General features: G+C 35.8%; 1 pseudogene across 1 annotated transcript in view; it reads right to left on the bottom strand.

Annotated features, from left to right (window-relative positions):
* Window positions 1-3,395: 3,395 nt before the first annotated feature.
* LOC150095125 (S-adenosylmethionine synthase pseudogene) overlaps window positions 3,396-25,153 on the bottom strand; it is a 139,622-nt pseudogene continuing 117,864 nt past the window's right edge. The window contains exon 2 of the transcript XR_016550185.1: window positions 3,396-5,448. The product of XR_016550185.1 is annotated as an S-adenosylmethionine synthase pseudogene (transcript). The remainder of the gene's footprint in view (window positions 5,449-25,153) is intronic.

Genomic DNA, 25,153 nt, shown 5'->3' on the forward strand with positions numbered 1-25,153 from the left:
GCACAAAGTATTCCTGCAAAGTTTCGCAGCATTAGATCACTGGGTGCGATCCACAAGACCATAAACAGGGATACTTTACTTTTGATCACCCTGTACACTAAAGTTATTCAAATAAATTCTTGCAGCGATTATAATTAATTTATTTGAATAATTTTATGTTAAATTAATTTAATAATTTAAATAATATAATATATATATATATATATATATATATATATCGTCTAATTTTTTTCTAAAGAAAGAGAGAGAGATAAGAGTAGGACAAGCTCTTTTATCCTTAAGTTTATGAAATCGGTTGGTACCTGATCTTTACCCTTAGTCGTCACCAATAGGTGACTTTAGGGCTCAATGATTTTCGAAGGCATCAGGGCAGTAGGAAAAGCAGCTATCGCTATTCTTGTGATTTTAAATTCTAACACTTGTATTCATTTGTTGTCTGGAATAGCCTGAATTCTATGGTGAATTTTTCTGTTACCCTGGATTAATGCACTAAGTTTCTGGTGAGTGACCTACTTGCTTCTGACAGCTCGACTAACTCGAGAATCAGCTAAAATGCCAAGGGAGAAAAATCCAGTAGCCAGCCACTAGAATCATAGCTCTAATAGTTTTGCTCGTTACTTTAGCATAAGTAACACATGGACTTAAACTCGTAATAAAATAACTAAAAAAATATATGATACTGTAGTAATTGACTAACTGAACAGATCAAAATATTTGATGTGAAACCGGCAAAAAAAAATCCCATTTTTTTCATGTTAAATAGCTCCAAAACTTTATGTATTTCTTATTTTTACTTATTTCTTTCTTTGGAATTTTCTAAAGAGAGTACTTCGTTAGGGTTGAACAGTAACTCCTCGACATTTAGTACACGCGAGGGATTTATGGGATGTTACCCCGCAACGAGAGAAAAGTATTATCAGCTTTTGCCATGCGCAACAGAAGAGCCATAAATGTTCAGAAAATGAAGATTATTATAAATTAAATTGTACTTACCACAGATTGGTGTGTGTGTGTGTGTATATATATATATATATATATATATATATAGGTAGCATAATTTTCCGAGTGTGTATGTGGGGGGGGGGGATTTTTGCTAGTTTTGACAAATGAGATGGGATATAAAAATAGTATTACTTAAGTTACTGACCAGACGTTAGTATTATAATTGATTCCAAAATTGTACGTTGTATATATGACTTGAAATATAAACTGCTTGTAAGAATAGTTGAGCATTTGAGATTAAAGTCAAACTTTTCATTGATCTGATAGTTGCATTATCATTATTCTATTGGTGAGTTCGAAGAATCTGTTCTGCCCTGCCAAGTCAGTGTACCATGAGCGATTCCTTTGCATGTTACACATCACTGTAAAAGGCGCCAGCCCCCCAGCAAATCCGTCAATGTAAACTAACAAAAAATGAAGGAAAAAGTGGACAATAAATCAGATTTTTCATCCAGAATGGATAATTTAAAGTACTGTTTCATATAGATTACAGTTTAATATGCATTGTCCCATATTATAAATACAAGTCGTATATGATGACGGTAAGAATTAGGATAGGCCTGTTGATAGTTATTTTCCTTAAACGAAATACAATAATTACCTGTCTGCCGTATCCCTGGGCCAAGAAAGAATTGAGCGTCATGATGGTGTCCACATCGGCAATGGTTAGAATAACGGCATAAGCAACAAAAAGTATGAAGCCCATAAATTATGTCTGCACGTGTTCTTCTAGCCAATTTGCCTACTTTTTTTAATTATTGTTATTACTTGGACCCTCTATGGAGTTGCCAGGACTCATCACGCGAGGTTCTATAAACTATCTAACTTTACTCCACCCATGCAATATATTTCTATTTGCTAATTGTGTGTTCTCTGCAGGACTGCCTGTTTTGCAAGATGAAAAACCCTTCTGCTTCCTCTAGACTAATTAACTCAATGTCATTAGAAAATCCTCAAGGTTTTTCGCATTTATACTTGATTCGAACTTTCCAAATTTTCTTTGAATGCTTGAAGTCCAGATTTTAGCTATAGCTGATACCACTGGCGCACCCAGGGAGGAGGCCAAGGGGGCCCCTAGCTCCCCCAAAAAGAACAAGGAAAAAAAAGACTAGAAAAATTTCCAAAAATATTTTCCTAATGAAATTTATTATTATTATTATTATTTCTGTTGTGTCGTGTCTTCTGTTTCTATACTACTGTACTTATGAATTAGCGGTCGCATAAGGTGGGAATACCCTCTGGCTCTCGGGAATCACGGCCGTTGTGAATGCAAAGCAAACGAAGTAGTGCTCGGGAAATATTTGTTTGCCCGAGTCGGGCCAGAGATCACGGGTATCATGTATTGGCGATCGCTGCAGATGCTTAGTCATAGGTCGTATGCAATGCGTAGTGTGTATTCTCAAATCGTCTACTCATCTCTGCCACCCCCTCCCCAAGATTAAGTTATGAGTACTCGGCCTCCCCCTCCAAGATTAAATCGTGAGTGCGCCACGCTGATATTTTTGGAAGGAGAAAAAGAAATGCTTTTTACTGTACTAATTTTGAAATAATAAGGCGGTGTTATTAAATATTAAAAACTGCCATTTCAATGACCCACTTAGCGATGAGTTAATTGGTTCTCCTGATTTTTACACCTAAGGAAGTGGAACGACACTACTCAGTATTTCCAAGTTTTACTTGGAAATACTGAATTATTAACAAGTATAAAATAAAACCTTATTACAAAAAGAATTTAGTTGTCGAACTGTAATGTTCCTTTGTCTTTATCATATTAGTAATTTTCTTTTTTTTTTTTTTTTTTTTTTATTAAACTAAATAACCGTCGCTGGGTTTTATAGACACCCTAAATGCAAGACGAAATCTATAAAATATTTCGAGTTAATGTAGATCTAAAATGGGGCTTGTCCCAAAGGTGATCCATATCTTTATTATAGGAATTAATGAAACTTAAAAACTGAGGACGCTCTTTTATGATTTTTAAATGCACGCGAGAGATTCTTTCTCAGAATTAGCGTCATACATGACGTTATCACACATCCAAATGCAGTTGTTATGTCATTTTATTTGCTTGCTTGCAGAACGCGAAAGCTGAATGGAAACTAGATTAGACTGGTAGCGCAGCTGGAGTATAGATGACGCTGTTTATGTTCTGAGTTTTAGCATACATTTCCTGTTCCTCTGTGTGTGTTAAATTAAATGCCACGTTCCTATTAGGTGGTAAATAAAACATAGTTCAGGTGTTAGTTCAAAACGTAGTTCAAATGGTAAATTTCACGGACTACAGAGTTGTTCTCATGGCAACCGAGAGTAAGTTAGTTTGCAGAGTTATTTGTAAAGAACAGTTTTCATGAATGTCAATGACTTAAAAACGCTAAAGTAAATAAGACTAACCATGCATTTCATATAAATTTATTTCCGAGTAAAACAATTATATCATAAGAATTTCTGATTTTTCTCAGCATATGAAAATGTCTATTTTAAACCATTTAATTCCCCAAAATGTATTACGAAATATAGATTAAGTCATTCAATACATAAAAATGAAAATAACATGTCTAATAATACGTCATACCTCACGATAAAATCTAAGATGAATGAACATAGCAACCAGAGGTCGCTTTGATCTCAGAAAAAAAAAACAAAAAACTCAAAAATATTTCATTATATTCTGGAATACACAGTACTAACTTGGACACATTAATTTTGGAAATAATACATAAATGATTATTGTTATTATTGAACATTTAATTATTAAGATAAATTCATTACTTAATGATTATTAATAAAGAATTAATCATTAAATAATGATTAAATAAATAAAATGTAAATTACTTTCTTTTAATTCAAATGTAGACGTTTATATTTCCTAATACATGGTACAATAGGTAATACATGGTATAACAGGATTAATTCTTCTCTTTTCTTTTCATCGAAAGAAATATCTGCCGGTTGCATTTCATTAATTTATTCCATAAAAAGCATACAAAAAACAATGGATTATAAGAATAGTCAATTCACCTTTGGTAGTTAAATAGGAATTTATTCACAGGTTCCATTAACTGCATGAAAATATACATCTCCGCTGTTCTATCGTTCAAAAAGGTCAATCGATAAGATTTGTTACTCTCTCATATGCGGAATGTTAGATAAAATACCTTAAGTTTAATTTGCTGATCTTGGCAAACTGCAAATATATCCTCATGAGAATTTTATTGAAAATTTGATATCAAAATATGAGTTTCTTGGGAACTTCCCAGCAAAATTCTGGTCGTCCAAAGTGGCCGTAAACACTAGTCTTCCGATAAACGGGCTTTTGCAACATCAACTCTTTGATGATAATTCCGGGCCGAAGATCAAAGTTGTTTTTCACAATTTTTAAAAGCTCACGCTGGCTCTTATTGGAGGTGCCATACGAAAATACCGTTATGGACAACGGCTCGGCAATGCCAATAGCATAGGACAGCTGAACAAGGCAACGTCGACACAACTTTGCAGCTACAAGAGATTTAGCTACCCATCGGGCCGCATAAGCTGCTGATCGATCTACTTTGGTCGGATCTTTTCCGGAGAAGGCACCACCTCCATGGGCTCCCCATCCTCCATACGTATCTACGATTATCTTTCTTCCGGTGAGACCCGCATCACCGATAGGTCCTCCCATGACAAACTTGCCGCATGGATTGATGTGAACAACAGTTCTCTTGTCCATGTATTTGGATGGAATGACCTCTCTCACCACCTTATCCATAACTTGAGCACGGACTTCTTCTAGATCGATCTTATCCGAATGCTGGGTGGACACCACGACAGTATGAACACGAATGGGTACCGCCGCGCCATCTTCGAAATAATATTCACAAGTAACTTGAGTCTTTGAATCGGGATAAGCCCACCAGAACACTCCACTCTTTCGTAATTCAGCTAACTTGGCATTCAATCTATGAGCTAAAACCACTGTTAGCGGCATGCATTCTTCCGTTTCATCAGTTGCGTAGCCAAACATAATGCCCTGATCACCAGCTCCAATTTCTTCGTCGCTTTTATTGAAGTGAACTCCCATCGCAATCTCTGGACTCTGCTGTTCGACGGCTACTAGGACGTTGCAAGTTTTGTAGTCGAATCCCTTAATGCAGTGATCATAGCCAATCTCTTTCACGATCTTTCTCACTATCTGCTGGTAATCGACAAAAGCACGAGAAGTGATCTCGCCAAAAATCATGACCATCCCTGTCTTCGTAGCTGCTTCACATGCCACTTTGGCATTGGGATCTTGAGAAAGATGAGCATCGAGAATGGCATCGCTTACTTGGTCGCACAGTTTGTCAGGGTGACCTTCTCCAACAGACTCGGAAGTAAAGAGAAAAGTTTTGGAATTCTTACCCACCCCTTCAAGTCCACAAACCCCGACCACTTCTTGATTGTCTGACATGTTGCTTCCACCGCTACCTAGATGAAGGGAAAAACACATTTAAACCGTAATCTGAAGAAATTCAAAAATCAATAAGACTAGTTGAACAGACACACAACGACACAGACACATAAAAAAAGAAAGATTCATTGAACACTCCCACTTACCTGGCAGACATTGCATACTGCCTGGACCGGAATATCCAATGAGACACAAAGTAAGAAATAAAGGATCAGTGCTAGCTAACTGGAAGAAGAAAGGACTTGCTTTTTGATTGGTCAATATAGCACGGAACGGAATTTGGTCTGAACCATTATCTTACGAATACCTCATCACACACAGTTCTAAGGGCCTAATTCTAAATTATGTCGAGATGTTTCGGAAAAGAACACATCAATAATTATATATAAGATTTAAAATTAAGTTTACACTCAACGAAATCTCATGTCCACTTGAAATTTCGTACAGCACGGCTTTGGTCATGTTATAAGCACTGAGAAATGAGACTTGACAGATTTCAAACTCAGTGGTTAACTAAGAATTTCAGTCAAGAAGGATAAAAATTCATCTTTTTAAACCAAGCAAGATTTCGAATGCAAAACTAAGGCTTCTCTTGAAAGAATACACATACTACACATAAGAACAGCTGAATGAAGTAGCTGACAGAAGAGACGTATCGCTTCGAAGTTTCTAGAAATGACAATAAAAAAAATAAAAAATAAAATAAAAAAAAACTACTTATTTTGTTAAAAAATATGAATAATTACTTTTCGACATACCCTAAAAGTACGAAAAAAAGATCTTTTTTTTTCTCCCCAATTTACGCATGAATTTCCTAAAAGAAGTATCATATTTCCAGGTGGTAAGCCTGATTTTTGAAATCAATAAAACACAACAGAAGTGATTTCGTGCACTACAACGTGATATTTAAGGCTAACAATGCACGAATGGGCATACATATTCAGTGTTCATTCATGCACTGTTAATGGCCTCTGACATTTGTCTAAAACGCATTACGAAATTGTTTATGAAGGAAGTTTCAAAATGATAAATGTAATTATGTAAAGAAACTCATTCAGCGAAGACAACTGATAAAAAAAAATTAATCCTTGATGAAACAGTCGATACCAGAAAGTAGGATTATCGCAACTCTACTGAAATTATTATTATCGACTTTCCAGGAAAGTTAAGTCCATTTTGATTGAAGAGTTACCCAAAGGGCGGTCTGTGAGGAGAAATCGGAGAGAACCTGAAAGAAAGCCAATTCTCCAAAATCACAGATCCGAGACCGAATAACTAGGTACAAAACACAGGTGAACCACACACAGAGTAGTCATTAATCCAATAGGCAACTGGCTTATGTATATTCAAAGCCATAACTTCATTCTCAAATGTAACGTATGAATATTTATACATAAATTATGCCTTTCATCCCTTGTAATTGGACCATCAGTTTTTCTTTTGGTTCATTTGCTATGCCATCCTTCAATGGAGTGATGAAACCCCAGTCTTTCTTCAATGATTCCAAAGAATTCCAAAAGGATACAAATCTGCACAATCGTAGAATACTGCTTTGGTAGTTCACCAAAAACCTATCTAAACATTCTTAATGCTGTCCCAAGATGGAACAGATTGGCAAATTGATGAATCCACTCTCACCTGCTATCCAACAACCTGCCTCATCACAGACGATCTGCATTGTGTCTTTTCTATAGACACTTTCATGGGTACTGGTCAACAGAACTGACATCGATTATTCATCCACCGACAGATGAACTGCTAACCCAACGAAATGTAGTCTTTGGAGATATTCCCACGAATTTTTTTATTTTTTATTTTATTAACAATTTAGTTAACGGAAGTTATCGAATATATCAATCATACTTAATAGTCGAGTTAACAGATGCATATTATTTTCATAACATTTGTTTAAAGCATTTCTTTGAGAACGCGATTATACTAAAACTCAAAGCTAAACATACATGGCAATGAAACTGTCTGTATAATATAGCGCCTCCGTAGCGCAATTGGAAGAACGACGGTACATTGCGCCCTTCGATTGGAATAGGCCTAAGTTCGATTCTCGTCGCGACGGGAGGAATCTTTATCTGGTCGATTTCAATCGAAGGTGAGTTAGCCGATCTCATACGGAGGTAGCAGGGTTTTTTCTCCCGGAAACTCGGGTTTTTCATCCCGCATACATACAAATCGGCCCTTCAGAACACACGCAATTTACAGACAAAAATTACTAGTTGTGGTGGTGTTGGAGGTGGGCGGCAGATGGCGTTGATAGAGATGATGATTCGTAGTAGAGGTTAGGTGCAGAGACAGTTGTAGATGTCCTCCCACGATGAGTCTTCGGACTCCTTGGAGGTATCAGGAATAATAATAATAATAATAATAATAATAATAAATTTTCTTTTTATAGCTTTTCAAATAACTGAACAAGGCTCCATGAACAACATTTAATAATTTGCACACATAAAATATTACTTTCCCACTTTATTGGAAGACGAGATCTTTTTAAGAAGCTCTGACGTCATACTCTCGCACTAGTCAAATTAAAAACTGCAGGATTCCTCCTCGTTCATGACCTAAGACGAAGTACAAATTAATACAGACCAACCAGTTTCCTTAACCATGTTAAGCACTTGATAAACACACTTCACATCACCGACTTACCACTTAAACCGAGTGTTAGCAAAAAAAAAACCTCGACCCAGTTTTTTAACGGATGCAAATCTTTCCGTTGTACCTTTGAACGACTTTTTTTATATACAAACAAAAGCTCTCGTATCCTACTACAAGCGAAGTTGTAATTACTGTGTAATGATTCGTTAAGATGTCACTAGAGGGCGCAGTATTCGACTGTAATCGGCTTAAATATTTCCCTTGGAAGCTCTTCAAATAATCGGCTTACTGTGACTTCAGAATCATTAATGTTGATGAAATGTGTGTATATCTGTGCGCATAATGAAGGCAATTGCTTAGATACTTTTCACAGTAGCCAAGCGCCACGAAATAGCATAAGAGGATTCAAAAAAAAAAAAAAAAAAAAGGGGGGCTTAAGTTTTTCGTGTGTTAGCAGACGGCCATTTTATTGAGTATTTGATTAGATAAGGCTTTGAGAAAGATGACAGCCAAAGGATTACGAAACGAACTTATCAAAGCTACGTCCATATTCTATAATATTCGATCAGTTAAACACGAAACATAGCGGTATACATAAGTATGTTTCGACCAGAATTATTAGCACATATACCAAGTTAACAAAAGTAAGAGTGCATCTTTGCAAATTATACAGAGTAACATTTAAGAATTCTATATAAACAAACTGTTTATGAAGTATTACAGCCTAATTATTGAGTTAAAGCTATACAATACACTATGTAAATTTAATTTTCGAACAGCAGGCTCTCCAGACATTAACATTCTCTATTTGCAAATCGCAATTACAAATTTCCTTCTAAAAGACGCTTAGTATAACAAAAGTAAGTCAAGACTATGGATCTTATTACATTATGGTTATTATTAGGTAATACCCCCAGGGACTCATCACGAGAGGAAAACTACACTACTCAACCCGCCCTTAACATTGCTTAATTCGCCATTTACAGACTATATCCAACTACTACGCCAACTATCACCCATTAATAGTACTTTTCCCCTCTTAATTACGTGTGTTCTCTGACCGATTTTCCAGTATGCGGGATGAAAAACCAAATTTTCTCAAAGAGAAAACCTTGCTACTTCTATATGAAACCCATATGAACCCAAGTTAAGATGTTTCCTCTCGTTATGACTAGAATCGAACTGAGGTATTTTCCATCGAAAGACAATGTCCCACCGTTCCTACAATTGGTGTCCCTTCTTGTTTTTCAAGTTCGCATTCCCCTCAGGAAAGTATATATTTTAAATACCAGGTTAAAGATAGCTATAAACACCACCTTTTTTGTGTAGCATTTGAACATCACCTTAGATGAATCAAACGGTCTTTATTTTCATCCTGGACACAATTTGCACACATGTTTTACTAACCAAAGGACATCGTAGTTACCGATTGAATTACATAGGATCGCAAAATTTCCAAGTACCTATGAATTTGTTTTGTACTTCCTTACCATCATTGGAATAATTCAATTTTCTTTTAAAGGACTGACAAAATTGACGCAAAACGTTTCGAAATCACATAAAGCGATAAACTTTACTCTGGATGGACGGTATTTATTAAAATTTGCTATTTGAAAATTCTACTAAGATTCATTGTATCATCTCAATTTTGATTTAAATTACACTATTTTTTGTGGATAAATTAGGAAAAAAAACTATTCGAAACGCTACAAAATCATATGTTAAACATAGCAATGAATAATTGTTTACAATGCAGACACCAAAATCAGCTGCTGATTCACATACTGCGATTATGAATATCGTCAGCATAAAGACCGATATTGCAAACACACCTTTCTATGGAACAGTCACCTATATTATCTCTGGAACAGAGTTCTTCAAGGTGTAGACAGTTTGTATTGTTTTTTTTTTCTAAAGTTAATGACACTGCAAAAATACATCTGAGAGAACTTTATTAAACTATTAAGTAGGGGAAATGTCTTATAAACATTTCGCAGCTATAATACAAACACAAGTAGCACTAATTTCTAACATGTTATGCAGAGCCATGCAAAGGAGGGGTGTGTGTGTGGGGGGGGGAGTTCTCCCGATTAATTCTTAAATTTCTTACTATATATATATATATATATATATATATATTCGTAAATCTTCTATTGTAATCTCTATTCTAGCACACATCGATCCACATATCTTTTAGTGTGTACAGTACGTACCCCATTCTTAAAGGTTGTAACTTATTTGAAAGGGAAAGAATTGCACAATCTAACAAGAATTCAAGCATAATTTTTTGGTACGGCGTTTTAATTTTTTTTTAATTTTAATTTAATTTTTTTTTAATTTTAATTTAATTTTTTTTTAATAAGGGTGTGCGTAAAATTTTAAAAGTTTTTTTTTTTGGGTGGGGGAGGCTTACAATAATAAAAACAACAACCATAATAAAATTTATTAAAAATCTTGAAGGGGCCCGAATGGAACTTTCCTCAGGTCCCACAAAATACCTTTGCAAGGTCCTGATGTTATCTTTCAAATCCTTCGAGCACGAAGGTAACTAAACGAATCTCGCATAAATGTGAGACTTCTCAATATTACATTTTAATTCGCATAAGCCAGCATAATCTTGATCGGACAAACTAGTCAGAAGAATACATAAATTCAAAACGACTATACTGTTATTCCTTTACAGGATCAATGATGTGAAGAAGTTTTGGATCATGTCTTGATATCCTTCGTTATTCACTGCTAACATTTCAATTCATCCTCCTTAAAAACTACTCGCCGATTATTTTGGCTGCCATAATTTCTAGTCTGGTAAGTAAAAGGTATGCTTTGATCACTCATTATCAAGTGAAATTTAACTGGTCATTTACATCAAGTTGCAGAATTTAATTGAAATGGAGTTGTCCTTTCCGATATGTTCTTAGATCTTAGAGCCACAACAATGGTGTCCATCTTCTCGAAGAACGTTCAACAATACACAGCTGTGTTATCTTTCTATTTATCGTATAAACCAAAGAGATACTGCCTAAAATCACTACCTCTTTTGGCTAATAATACATTGAAATATCAGAAAACAGTTTCCTTTATTTAAATAGTTGAAAATGAACAAAATGACATTTCTTGATGCCAGAGGACAGATGCATATTTTCACATCATTGGCAGCTACGCTTAATTTCTTTAGCTCAGCAATGTCAGCAGTATTAAATCTATAAGTTAACCTTATTCCCATAAGGTTAACTTATAGATTTAATTCATGGCTATTTTACATATACACTGATATTAAAATAAATGCCAAAAAACAAAAAAAGACAAACTCCACCGATATACTTATCCGATACATCAGTCAGTAAAAGACTGACGGAGAAAATCTGTACAGTCAAATTAATACCTACCGACCTCCTCTCTTCCCATAACGACATGCCCAAGTACGTTAGGCTGACATTATAATGACCTATCAAAGGCTTTTTGAGACAAGCTAGATGATTAATTAGCTCTCACCATCACCAGTTTGTCGATGTATTAAATGCCACCTCGACTACTTGTGTGAGTGTATATGAGATGAAGGCCAATCCATAAACACTCTGCAACCTATGCGTACATTATTAGGAGACGACCAAATACCTCGGCATAGTTCATGTTTGGCCTACCCACTACGAATTGTAAATGCCACACAGATAACAATGCAACGAACGCTTTGGCTCTTTCAGCTACTGGGATGTGTTTTGATATCAAAGATGTTATCTCGAGCACGTATTGGAAAACAGAGATTAATGAAAGCATAGGAATAGGTGGAAAGTATCGTAACGTAATGGCGAATAATTCTGGCCAGTTATCAACATGAAATAGTCCTTATTTTGGAAGAATATCTTAAAACTACCGCTGAGGCTATACAGTTTCACAGGTAACAAGTCTTGAAAACGCACAAATTAGTCTCATGATTTAATTATCTCCACATTAATCGCAAACAACTCAATATACACAGTCATTTTGCACTATTTAAAACAAATTGTGAAGTGGTCGGTGCTTTTGCCTTTTATTAGTGCTCCCCCCCACACACACTCCAAAGTTTCAGTGACCTGATCGCACTAAACTATTTTTGTTTCTGAACTTATCCATATGTATAATGTTGCAATGAGCTACTTTTGAAGGGTTTCTAGCCAACTAAAGCGAACACAAAAAAAGTTGAAACATCTCTGTGTAGTGGGTGATATCTTTTATTGAAAACAATAAAAGTACTAATTAAACGCTAAAATTCACCACAATTGCGACTGCTAGATGATGATGTAACGTGGTGATTCGTAGTAAAAGCAAGAGTAAACCCCATAAATTAGCGAGCGATACATAATATTACGCCAAGAGATATGTTATAGCACTATTTTAATAAGACGGTGCTCTGCTATTATGTATCACTAACCAAACTATTATTACTGGTTGAAATATATTTTTGTCTGTATCGTCTGGGCTAGTTTGGCTAGCGGGATGAAAAAAAAAACCTTCCACCTCCGTATGTATTAAAGTTCTATGAATTCTAATTCTATCTGTTTATTAAGGATAAACATTTATTAAAGTCTATCAATTCTCATTTCAATACTTACATTACGGGCTGGAAATTTTGTCTACACATTATCAATTACGCAAGAAAATCAGAGGTTTTCCCTGTGCCGCTAGATGTCGCTAACTTATGTGCGATGGACAAAAAAAAAGTCCCCAATCCATTTCTCTCTCTTACTGTTGTCGGCAAAACGATTTCAGTATAACCAAGCGGCTTATAAGTAAAGGAACAGAAGTAGTTAGGGATGATAATTGCTAGTGAAAAACATTACTTCCAGTCAGTTGCTTACGAAGGCCAACACCAATGGCCGTGCTAAAAAATGGAACTCTGCCAAGAATCATAATGAAAGAATACGGCAGGTGAGTTGTTCGAAGTAGCGGCCAGAATACTAATCGTTGAGCCCTTTATTAGTGCAGTTTTTTTTTTTTTTGGTCTCTACCTGCCAAGGCTAAGAGTTAAATAAATAGAAAATATCACATACAGTACTATCAAAATGGACAGGGTAGCGTGACAAAGCAGTGCAAACTCGCCGGAAATTTTTGATGTTTTACGTGACCTCTAAAATAACAAGACATGGGGGAGGGGAGGGGGAGGCGTAAATTGGCAACACGGCTGATGTTTTATTCAGACAGTTCGCCAAATGACTGGAAATTGTTTCTTGGGCCATCCGCCCATGGAGTAAATTCGAACAACACACACACAATCTCTCTCTTGAAACAATACCCAAGAAAGAAAGAAAATGGAAATTGAGATGACAAAGGATCCTCCGTTCAGACAACGTCACGTACATCTAAAATAACAGAGTAAACAGATTCATGCATTAACGTATAAATGTGTTCTTCTCGATATTAGATTTTATTTCATATAAGCCAAGCATCGTCTTGATCAGGATAACAATGTCCTTGTTGTCTTATCACCTACTGAGCATTTGCTCAGGAATACTCAGGTTAAAAATGTTAATACTAAGAACGTAATAGAACTGAAATATTATTGGATGATGTAATATTTTAAAAAAAGGATGACAAACATCGGAGACTTTTTAACATTCGATTTGTAGTTTTCATGGGTTCGTTATTCCATGAAATCATACTACAGGCATCAAATCGTCTATTTATGGCCTTCAGGAGCATAAATGTGCCGCCCATTTTGGAACACGAGGAGACATATATACAGGGTATATGATCATGCCACAAATAAACACCTGATACACTTGAAAACAAAAGCTCTCCCCCTCCCATATATATATATATATATATATAGTGAACTAACAAATTTCCTTGTAGACTACAAGGAAACATAACAGGTGTAACAGAACCATTGTCCAAGTTAAGCATGCACACAGGCGATCTCTGTTAAGTAGAAAAATAAAGTGCTTGTGTAATTATTATTTTAATGCAATATGTCATTCGATTTTTCTCTAGAATATTATTAACCCTGTGAGAGTCCACACTTCGGAGAGGGAGGAACCTTTCTACTTGTGTGAGTGTGTTGCCGAAAAACTGCACGCTTCATTTTTATTCATTTAGATTATCTTGACAAGAAAAAAATAAATAAATAAGACGCCTTCCCACTGATCCTCGCCAGCAATACTAAACAATATTAGATAAAATTTAATATAGTTTAGTACTGTTATCTAGTGATCTTCTTCAGGTCAGTAGCGACAAGGTTTTGCATCTACAGAGATCCTTCAAAATATAATAATCGATATAACAAACAGGGAAAATATTGATACTTGTCATCCTGTTTCAGGTTTTCTAGAAGCTGCCTTACCAAGAATAAGACATTCGTACGTTATGACAATGTAAAGATAATAGAGCAACACTGTTTACTAGTCTGTAAAGTTTACTAATGATGAATGGTGTGATTCTTGTCGAGCGACGCTAGCAAATAATTTGCATCATTTTGCATAACTACTAAAGTTATCCGACTTAAGGCAAAACTGAAACAGCTAACCAAATTTTAGCAAGTATTCCGAATATCAGATTTCACCAATACCGTCCTAGTTATAGGCAGTGCTGTTTATATGCATACTGACCAACAAAGTGATCTAAATACGTATTACACCTAAAATCGATCGTATTCATTAGGTTTCCTTCTCGATCAATCTCAAGCAGCCAAGGTATACTGATTAAATATTAGGTAATCTGCTACCGAATTTACTGTTAATCCGTAAACTTCAATAATTCGGTAATTTCGACGTATCCACCAGTTTCTAAGGTGTATAGGTAATTCTAATAATTCGCTGAAACTTTAAATTATGCAAAAATTTTCAACTCTTATTACCTTATTTTAAATGTTTGCAAAATGGTTTAAACAGCGAAATATTTCGACCAATTTGCCGTCTGATCCAATTTCCATTCTCAAAGAGGTATTTTCGCATTATTTAAATAAGTCATTACATTTAACTGGAATAAAGTTATTAATAATCCCATCGGTTTATTTTCGATTGCTAAACCAAGCAAGCTTAATATTTAAAGGCAAACGTCTTCGAGTGGAAATAGTTTATTAGAACTAAACGCTCTCTCCCTCATTGCGAGAAACGTCGAGATATTTATTGCCACATCAGAGTTCCTAAACGCATCATATTTCTTTTTCCGACTTTCTCCACTCCCCCCCCTCCTTCCTCCCGCAGGGTCTTTGTACAATTCATCTTTAGGGGATTGTCTGTGTTACTTGCCGTCCGAACCAAAACAAGGATACTTCTGATTAAGAAAAATTTTTCTACTCGCTGTTTCAACCGGAGTTCCGCTTCTGTGAGTTTCAAAGATTGCCAAGAGAAAGAAATGCAAGAGAGAGAGAAGAAGGGAGGGGGGGAAATAGGTGGGGAGGGAACAAACTTCAGAAACTGCGTTCCACGAGGTAATTCTGAAAATTTCAACGGTACACGAAGCATGACGGAATCAACCTCGCCAGCAAACTGTCTCATTCGTACTTTTTTCCGATTATCCCTGCTGCCAGATCGTCCCGAGCAACCTTTCCATCTAACTTCTACCCTCATACATCAGCAGTGTGTAGCTCAGACACGACACAGCTGCACAAAATCCCCGTCATCTTCCACCACTGTGGTCTCGAAGGCAATGATGCTAAAAGTTTTCATCTTCCTACCTGAAAACTAGCAGCGGAAAGGTCATTGCCGTGTACTACTTTCATGAGGATATCAGAAGGGAGGGAAAAAAACGTGGTTATTTTATCCCCCTGTCGTCGGAAACGGGGGATAAAATAACTACAAAATAGCCAATCATCGAAATGATGATTCTGTAACTTGATGCAGGCAACCAGAAATTCCTTCATGATTGATTTGGTCAGTTAAAGCATTATTTAGAAATTATTTAGAAATACATTGTAGGAATGCGATATCAAACAGTGACCTCTGAGCTTTGAACTTCAAACTATTCTTGGTATATACTAGAATAGGTTAGCTGTATTTTAGTTATTTTTAACCTAATTTTTGAAAAATAATTAATGATTGAAATTATATTGTGAAAAAGAGTCACGAAATTAACATTTTATAGTGAATAGTCCAAAATGGTTTCTGAAATGATTTTTTTTGAAAGCCAATTTTTTTATACGATAGGATGGGCAGTTTTATATTTCATAATGTGTAATAATGGGTTATTACAAAGCTTGACCTATTTTAAAAAGAGAAGTGATTTACGAGAAAGCTCACTCCCCACTGTCTAAGACCAAAGAACTCTGTCTTTCCTCAAAAAAAGACTGAGAAAATTTCTATCCTCATAGAGGAAATTAAAACCTGAGTTGCATCCAAGATATACAGACCTATTTTTAATTCACCGTGAAATCTTAAATATTTCTCGTATGTATTCTGACAAAAATAAATGACTTATTGAAGTTTTGTTGTCTTTGTGGTATTTCTAAATGTTTGGTGGCAGTCCGCCAAAATCTTTTTTTAAGCTGTATTCAGAAAAGTTTAATCACCATTGCAGTAAAAACATTATTGCGAGAGTGGTCGCAAGAGATATTACACACATTTAACAGCTAATAAATGCGATATTTATAAGGGACGGTAAATGAAAAAGGATTAAGTTATATGTAAACTAAAAATAATAATATAACTTATAGAGAAGATAGAAAAATACGAATACATGCGAACTATGAGTATAAATGTAAATAGAATATTTTTTGGCTGTTGCAACATTTATCTTGCGTACTCAACTTTGAGAAAGTTAATGTTGATGTCAACAAAGTGAACGGACACCCAAATTAATCAGTTGAGTTATCATGACTATATCGAAGGAAAAAAACATTTTTTGAAAGGAAAAACAAATGGACTAAGCAAGTCCTTGTTATTTATTTGTTTCTTTTTTTAAAAAAAGAATCTGGGATTTCGTATTATCATGCAGAAAGATGTCTTGCTGTGTGGACAGTCCATTCTTCTTCTGATTGTTTCACATAAACATTGTTCCATAAAGTCCACAAATATAAATTCAAAAAACAAACCTTTCTATGTTCTTTCTCCGACCACGTTTCTATGTTACGTGCTATTTTGAATTTCAACTGGAAATTGTTTTTTCTGCGGGTCAACACTTAAGTTTTTTTAGGGTTACCAATTGTTTTTGGAACATTTCAGAGATTAATTCACAGAGAAACTGAGGGTTTATTTCCCGCAAATAAACACGACATATTAGGCCTAATATGGAATAGCTTCCTTGTACCTAGCAAGTCTTCTCAACCTTTTAAAAAAGGTGACAAAGAGGTAATCTTCAAAAGTCCAAGTAGTGCTTAAATTGAACATAGAAAAGAAATGCCTCCATAAATAAGGGTTGTTTAGCTTACCATCTTACCAATCAGCTTAAATATCAAAGCTTTAGACTGAAACGTTGTCTCCCAAAAGTTATACTTGTTTTCTAAACGGACGAAAGTAAAGTTCAGTCGCACCAAATACTTCAGGTCTTGAGATTACCGAGTTCAAAGTTCGGACTTTGTAAGCTGAAATATTTTATGATGCTATCGTTTTTTGAATCCACTGACACCGTTAACATTCTCGTTAATGAAGAGAAACGAATTTGAAGAAGCAGATAACAGATGGATGTTTTTACGAAGAGTAAATGAAAAAAAAAAAAATCTGCCTACGTTTATTTACGAAGTGGAATGAACCCCCCACATATCAAGATTCGAAGGTCAAACGCCGTCTCGCCTGTAACTGATATCCATAATTTTAAGTTCAACGTTTTATTTTCCATTATGGACAATTTATTAGAGCCTATGCATTCATGTTATTTGTGGTCAGTTCTGCTACAGGAACGAATTTCAATAAAGGAACAAATAATAATACAGGAAATGGATAGGTCATGATATCGGAGTGGTTTTAGTTAGATTAATGAGCGTTGAAGAAATCCACTATATGAGTTGTGCTTGTATTATGTCTGTCAGAAATGCGTTTTTTCGAATACGTTTATCTTTTATTGGTGGAATTATCAGAATTTATCGGAGGCAAAATAAACACGTCCACCGGCAAACTTAGTCCTGGTTGAAACACGATGAAAAAGGCACGTATATTCTTTTAAAACATGTCAAATGAGTGGTATTGAAAAGGATTTCCAAGTTCTCATCAACGCCACATTTTATATATACAGACTCAACTCACGAAAGGTTGTAATCCTATGGCCATTAATACGGTGGATGGGACAAGGGTTTCTTATGGTTTATTTTATATTAATTTTTATATATTTTATTTACATAATCCAGAAATGGATCAAAACTGGAACTTATTCAAGTTTCTAATAAGTAGAATGGCGGTCTCATTAAATTCATCTCCTAAATAAAGGCAATCACAAACATCCATGCTTACAGCAAGATTCGAACCAATAATTTGGTATTTGGAGAGCCGATAAGCTATGCACTCGTCCAGCTAGACTGGAAACTAAAAAATCAATTGACTACACACAATTGAATTTGGAACAACTGCCCGTTAGCATCTACATCATGCGAAAAACGAACTATGGAAATATAACTGCCACCGAAATACGAGCATTTCTCACTCCAGACAGTGGTCAGGACTCCTGTGATACACTCTATAAAACGAAAGGTATATCCCAGAAGTGTGAGCAGCAAAGCATCGCACACTATGATACAGCAGACAGTATGTCATATAGATGTTGGACGGTACTTTATAACTTAACCTATGCTAGGTGGAAAGTTAAACGTGTTCAAATGGAGACCAACTAGCTTACTTTATTACAATTCACTGAAAATAATCGTGAAAATGAAAAAAAAAACAGTTTCATTCGTTCGCCAGTTAATTTTTCCCAGTCTTCTGATCGTATCCAACTACGATGTCACATAAAGCAACGCTTCTTATTTACCATATGCAGCGCTCACATGATTATATAAGAAATAAAAGGGTTGAACATGTTTTGAAGAAAACAACGTATTCAGTAATTACACAATGACACAGGGAAACCTCTGGAAAATAATAGTAAAATACATAACGTAACCAATGTGCTTGTAAACGCCTCATCACCTACATGTACGCCTATTCCGAGAAATCAGCGAAAAGAGTAATAAAAAGAATCTTAAATTTAATATAATATCTGGCTGATGCGAAGAAAGCTTAAAGCGAGAAGCATCAGCAGATCACCAAGCGAGAGATTGTCGTTGATGAGTTCTACAGTAAAGCAGGAAAATTTCATTCACGTACTAGTTTACCAAATAACGGCTCTAAAGAATAGTTCATTTAGTTCGCTGAAAACGACTAACAACTGTCTGTCCTAAACTAAAGGTCATACTTTATTCTTTCATTTAGTTTGCGGCTTCATTTTAACTCGATGTTAAAAGTGTTTCAATAATTCCTTGCTTCAAGTCTTCGGTGATAAAATTAGAACAAGTGTTGACAACTAGAGCTCCTGCACTAGGTAATTCAGTAACTATTGTTCGTTTGTGTGTGTGTGTGTGTGTGATGTAGAATATAGTAAGCATATTGTGTGGATCTACATAATTTGAAACGTTTGCTTGCTATTCCTTTAAAAAAAAAATAGTTGATCGGGTTGCAGGTGTTGAATTTGTTTCTCTCCGGATGCTCCGGTTTTTTGCTCATGAAAATGAAATCAACATTGAACAAGTGTCCATTAAGCACTTAACAGTAAATTTTTACCTACATGTCAGGTATCGGGTTTGGAATGTATGTAGTCACATCCAAACATTTTACAATGGGAGGTTGCTATTCGTTAAAAACTATACAGTGAAAATGTTTAGCATCCATGAATTCTAATAAGATTAGAGCACAATACATTTTGATACTGGGATTAAAAAGTTAATATAAAGCCCGAAAACGCTCTTTTTGTATTTTTCATTTATGAAGTACGTCTTGCTCAATGAAATCATGCCATACTTCTGTTTCAAAATCGAAGTGAAACAGGACATTTGTAGAGAATGTTTTCTGTTAAAAAAAACAAAAAAAAAAACATTATTTGCATCGATTATAGAGACCCATCCGAAACAGTAAACATGTCCTGTTGACGATTCACTTTGCATGAGATAATCAACCAAACACGTATCTCCAACTGCCAGAATTTCAATATAGGTATACAAAACACGAGGGGGAGAAAAAAATCCCTTAAATTTATCATAAGGTGTAGAGAAATAAATGCTATCAGCAGAGAGATTTAACTGACACACGGGTGCATTAATCTTGTTCAAGATGCTGTCAAAAACCAAATGGAACTCATCAACACACAGCAGACTAATTCGATGAAAGACTGAGGAACGATTTTAAATAAATCTCTTTTCTAAAACGATAGAATTCTTGGATCAATACATGACGACAAAAAATATCATTAATCAACCTTGCTAGGTGGGAGTGAAACAAAGCGTGGAGAATAATTATTACAGGAATACAGAACAAAGCGAAACGCAAACTAAAGATATCACAGACAACACCGAATATATTCAATACGGCAGGACGAAAGTATTAGCGAGTTGTCTATCGTCCTCTCCTTTCCCCCTTAACAAAGTATAACAGATAGCTTGAATTCATCATTCTCAGAAAGCACTGTTAGGTTTCAAAAGACTGAATGGATTTGAATGCGGAATTCCAGTTAGTAGATGTTTACTTTCCTAATCTTAATTTTAGGGTCTTATAGAACTTATTTCGGTGCAAAACTGAATTATTAATTAAGATATGAAATGAAGATAATATTATGTTTAAGACAACTGAATGAATATCAGATAACAAACATTCAATTTTCAGACTGATTTTAACAAACATACATGCTAAGTAGGTTCTGCGTTGTTGTAACATGTTCTGACATGTATCAATAAACAGAGCTGCATATTCTGCTGATGCTGTAACAACAGTGAAAAGGAGTGGCATAAGCAAATAGTAATCGATATTAATTCCAAAGAATTTGCATTCAATTTTGTACGCAGTTTGGAATCAGCAAGTCTCTTAGCGATTTTTAAAACTAATTTTGATAGTTAAAATACTAGCATACTATTTTATTTATTTGACTAGCAAGTAAATACTGACAGTACTTAATTATGTTATTTTATAGTAGATACAAATTCTGTATCAGCAATGGAATGACTAGAAAAGTTTAAAGTTACTGCACTTGCGCAATGGATTTCGGTCAAATTCGAAGTCGAACCAAATAGTGGAAAATAGATTTGCTTTGCCTATAATAGCTGAACTTGCACGTGGTTCCAATATGCTAGTATGTTGCTTTTCCCCCCTTGTCTTTATTTCATATTGTCCTCATATTCTTCATTTTTGATGCCCACAATGTATTTTCTGACTTATTTTAACTTTTATACAAACAAGCATGAGTCAGAAACCGTCCAAGTGCATTATTCGGTAAGCCAAAAAATTTGGTATTAGTATCCGAATTTTGGTAAGATGAATTGTTTGCTGTTAATATTTCGAGTATTATTGCACAGGTAGCCTACCTCAAGCTGTAAATTCGAAGCTCACAGGACACGAATATTTGTAAAATTCTTCAGGCAGAAGATAAATTTCATTTGCTTGGTATGATCACCATTATGCTTATTGGTGAATTGGAAAGACGGGTCCTAACAGGCTGGAATTCCATCTAGGATGCGAAGAGCTTCCCAACCAAAAGTACGTTATCTGATTACCAAGGGTAACAGTATTTTTTCCCAGAAACTCGGGGTTTCATCCCTTAAAAACCAGTCAATCCAGGCAGAAATGTGTGTGTGTTTGTGTGTGTGCGCAATTAGCACACTCACTTCACATTCTTAGTTGTTTCGGCTGTAATTTGAAAACAATCCAACACAAGCTTATTGGACGCATGAAGCGACAAAATAAAATACCATGTTTGGTCTCCAGAGCAATGTTCTCAGATTATTTAATCATTAGCCCAACCCTGGTGTTAATGTGCTTCAGACTTATGACAATTTGGGGGTAGGGTAGGCCGGCACATAAAATGTACCATCCTACCCGATTTAAGTGGTAGGGTGCTGGGCTAAAATAGGTGAAAGTTTAAAGGGGAAAAAAACAGAAGAAAATAAATAATTAGTGCTATTATCCTATTATAATGTATATAATTATTAGTTTTATATTTACGGAAGAAGTGTAAACATTCCATCGATAGTGGTGATTAAGGTTACGTTTCTACATGGGTGAATTCAGTTAAGTAGGAAAGTTGTTTTAATAGTGTGGAAACAGTATTGCTTTTAATATGGTAGCAATTGAATGGCAAGTTTTTTGTAGAAATGGATGACAAATATATGCTATGTAAGAATAGAATCAATAACACAGTCTTAATAAAACGAAAAAGAAAAGATTATGAAAATATCAAACCTTGTTTACTGAAATTGTACTTTTTGATTAGGTCAAATTTTCATTATTCATAATTCACTGCAATGAGCAATGGTGAACTACTATTGCTCCCCTCCCCCTCCCCCATTTTATCCGGGCTCGGGACCGGCATATGGCTGTGACGTTTTCATGACTGTAATCCATGTGTGTTCACGGGGCCGGTTTGCCTGTTCTGGGGGACAAAACCCCCGAGTTTCAGGGTGAAAAAAAAAAAAAACCTACCTCCGCATGAGACCGGCTAATACACCTTTAGTTGAAAGAGACCAGATAAAGGTTCCTCACGTCACTGACGGGAATCGAACGCAGATCTTTCTGACCAAAGGGCACTGTCTATACTGACTGAGCTACGGAGGTTCAATGACTGTGTTGAAAAAGAAATTATCTGTATGAAGTGACACATTGGCATTTTTTAAAAATGTAATATAGGAACTGAATAACGAATACATTATTAATTTTGATTGAATGGCGCAAACCTTCACCAAACAAAAGCAAATGAAAGTTTGGCAGAGAAAGCACAAAAGAAATCTCAGTGAAGAGAAAATGCCTGAGAAGCAAATATATTTGTGATGATCTTCGGAAAACAGATCCGAGGAAGATGATACCCGTCATATTCACTCTACTTCACCTCGACTTATTTCTGTTCCCAAAACTGAACAAGGAGGAACAATGGGGGGGGGGGGCGTAGCTTAAAGAGTCACACTTCTGGTCAGTGGAAGGTATTCACAAAAATACAAGGTCTCATCCAGAAGTGGTAAGAAAGATCGGTATTTTTGGGTTGTTTTTTACCAAGTCGGTAAGCGATGGTTGGAAACTTTGAATCTTGAAAAGTGATCGATAATTACAATATTTTATATTGTTTGACATGAGTTGTCTTAATGTCGCACTACTTTTGGACAGGTACAATCTCCGAAGAACCAGTATGTGAGCACCTCAGCGGTGCTTTTGATTAAGGGTACAAGTATGATTATTCTTTCTACTATTCGTTCAATTCCAGTCAACACGAATGAATTTGAAAGATACTCTTACTGCAGACAGGATTTTTTATTTATTTAATTTTTTATCTTCTTTTCCCTTCTATGTGTTGGGCCTACTGGCCTGTTACAGAGCTATCTTAAGCCCTTCTAAGTCATACCCGTCCCGAGGATAAGGTGAATAGTCCTATGCCTTCCGGTATATTCTACGGCTATAGCTGCGTGTGTTCACGGGGCCGGTTTGCCTACTCGTGGGAGGAAAAACCTCAGATAAACTCTGCTGTCCACACCCAAGACCGGCTAACTTGGCTATGTCTGAGAAAGATCCTTAAGCTCCTCACGTCGGAGACGGGAATCGAGCCCAGGGCACTCCTTTCCATATGGTTGCGAAGCGCATGGTCACTAGGCTAACCTCAAAGACCCTCTTAATTTTTTATTTTATTTATCATTTATTTATTATTTATTTTATTGTTTATTGTTTTATTTATTTATTTATTTATTTCTGACGAATACAGACACAAAATCAGTTACTCCGATACATCATCAGAGCACTGAGAGTTATAACTTGGGTAATCATCACATAGAGGGCGCTTCGTAAAGTCGAAATATGCCCGGATAGATGCTCCTTTGCTCAGGAGTGATCTATGGTCCAGTCAGCTGCTCAAGTTCACTTGACCAATCAAGATAAACGATCAGCCTCCCACAGACTCCATTATCTTAACCTTGTATACGGAAATAAGTTTCCTTGCAGTTTGATGTAACACCTTTGTGTGTAAAACTAGTGTATCATTCCAATTTAATTGCAATACTTTGATGTTCTCAATACTCTATGTAATAGGCGAAATGAAGCACGTTAATCTGATGTTTGCCCTATTATTCGAGAAGTGAAATAAAGGCAATGGATCAAAATACATAATACACGATCGACCCATTTCTTGAAATGGCTAGCATTTGTCTCGGCAAAGCGAGGCAGTTACACAGCGCCTTCTCTATACCAAAACACATTCCGAGTTGGAAACAGTAAGAAAAGCTCATTATGGAATAAACAGAATGAATCTGAAATTTAGAAATATTTACAAGGCAATAATACAACAGATCTAATTGATACAGAAAATGTCAAAATCTTCAGTTCCCCCCCCCCCACACACACACACATCGGTGCTTTGGAACAGATTAAGAGAGAGAGAGACCTTGGTAACGTTATATCGATATTTGAATTGGCTTGCTTCTATTCAACTTAAGAAAAACAGTGCACATGACAATCTGTGGTTGCGGGTGAGAAGGAGGGAGTAAAGGTGGGGTGGTGGTGTTCCAAGTAGTTGCGTGCATTGTCAAACCGAGGGAGAATAGCGTGAGTGCACAGAACAAAGGGTGACTCATCTTTGTGGCCACACGCAATGGAAGGTGTAGCCAATCCGCTGTCCATCCATATGTTGATAAATGACAACCGGTGTTGTCCTGCCGTGAAAAAGAGTGAGTGAGTGCTTAGAAAAGATAGAGAGCATATAGCAGTTCTTATGGGCACGCGACACTTGATAATTAAAACAGGATCGTTTGAATGAAATAAAGAATACATCATGATGATGCAAGTAACATGAAACACATGTATCCAGTGAATACAATGCGCTGGAATAAACAGAAAATACTGACGCAAGGAATATACAATTGCTAAAAAAAAAAAAAAACAACTACAAGAAGAAAATGGATCTGTATTTCATTTCTAATTACAGGACAGATGTTGGGTTGTCTTCAGAGCTGCGTAATTGACCCTCTGTAGGTCCAAAAGAAAAGTGTAGCGA

This window comes from Typopeltis vanoorti, chromosome 21, assembly GCF_054136105.1.
Source record: "Typopeltis vanoorti isolate ZY-2024b chromosome 21, IOZ_Tvanoo_1.0, whole genome shotgun sequence".
NCBI lineage: Eukaryota > Metazoa > Arthropoda > Arachnida > Uropygi > Thelyphonidae > Typopeltis > Typopeltis vanoorti.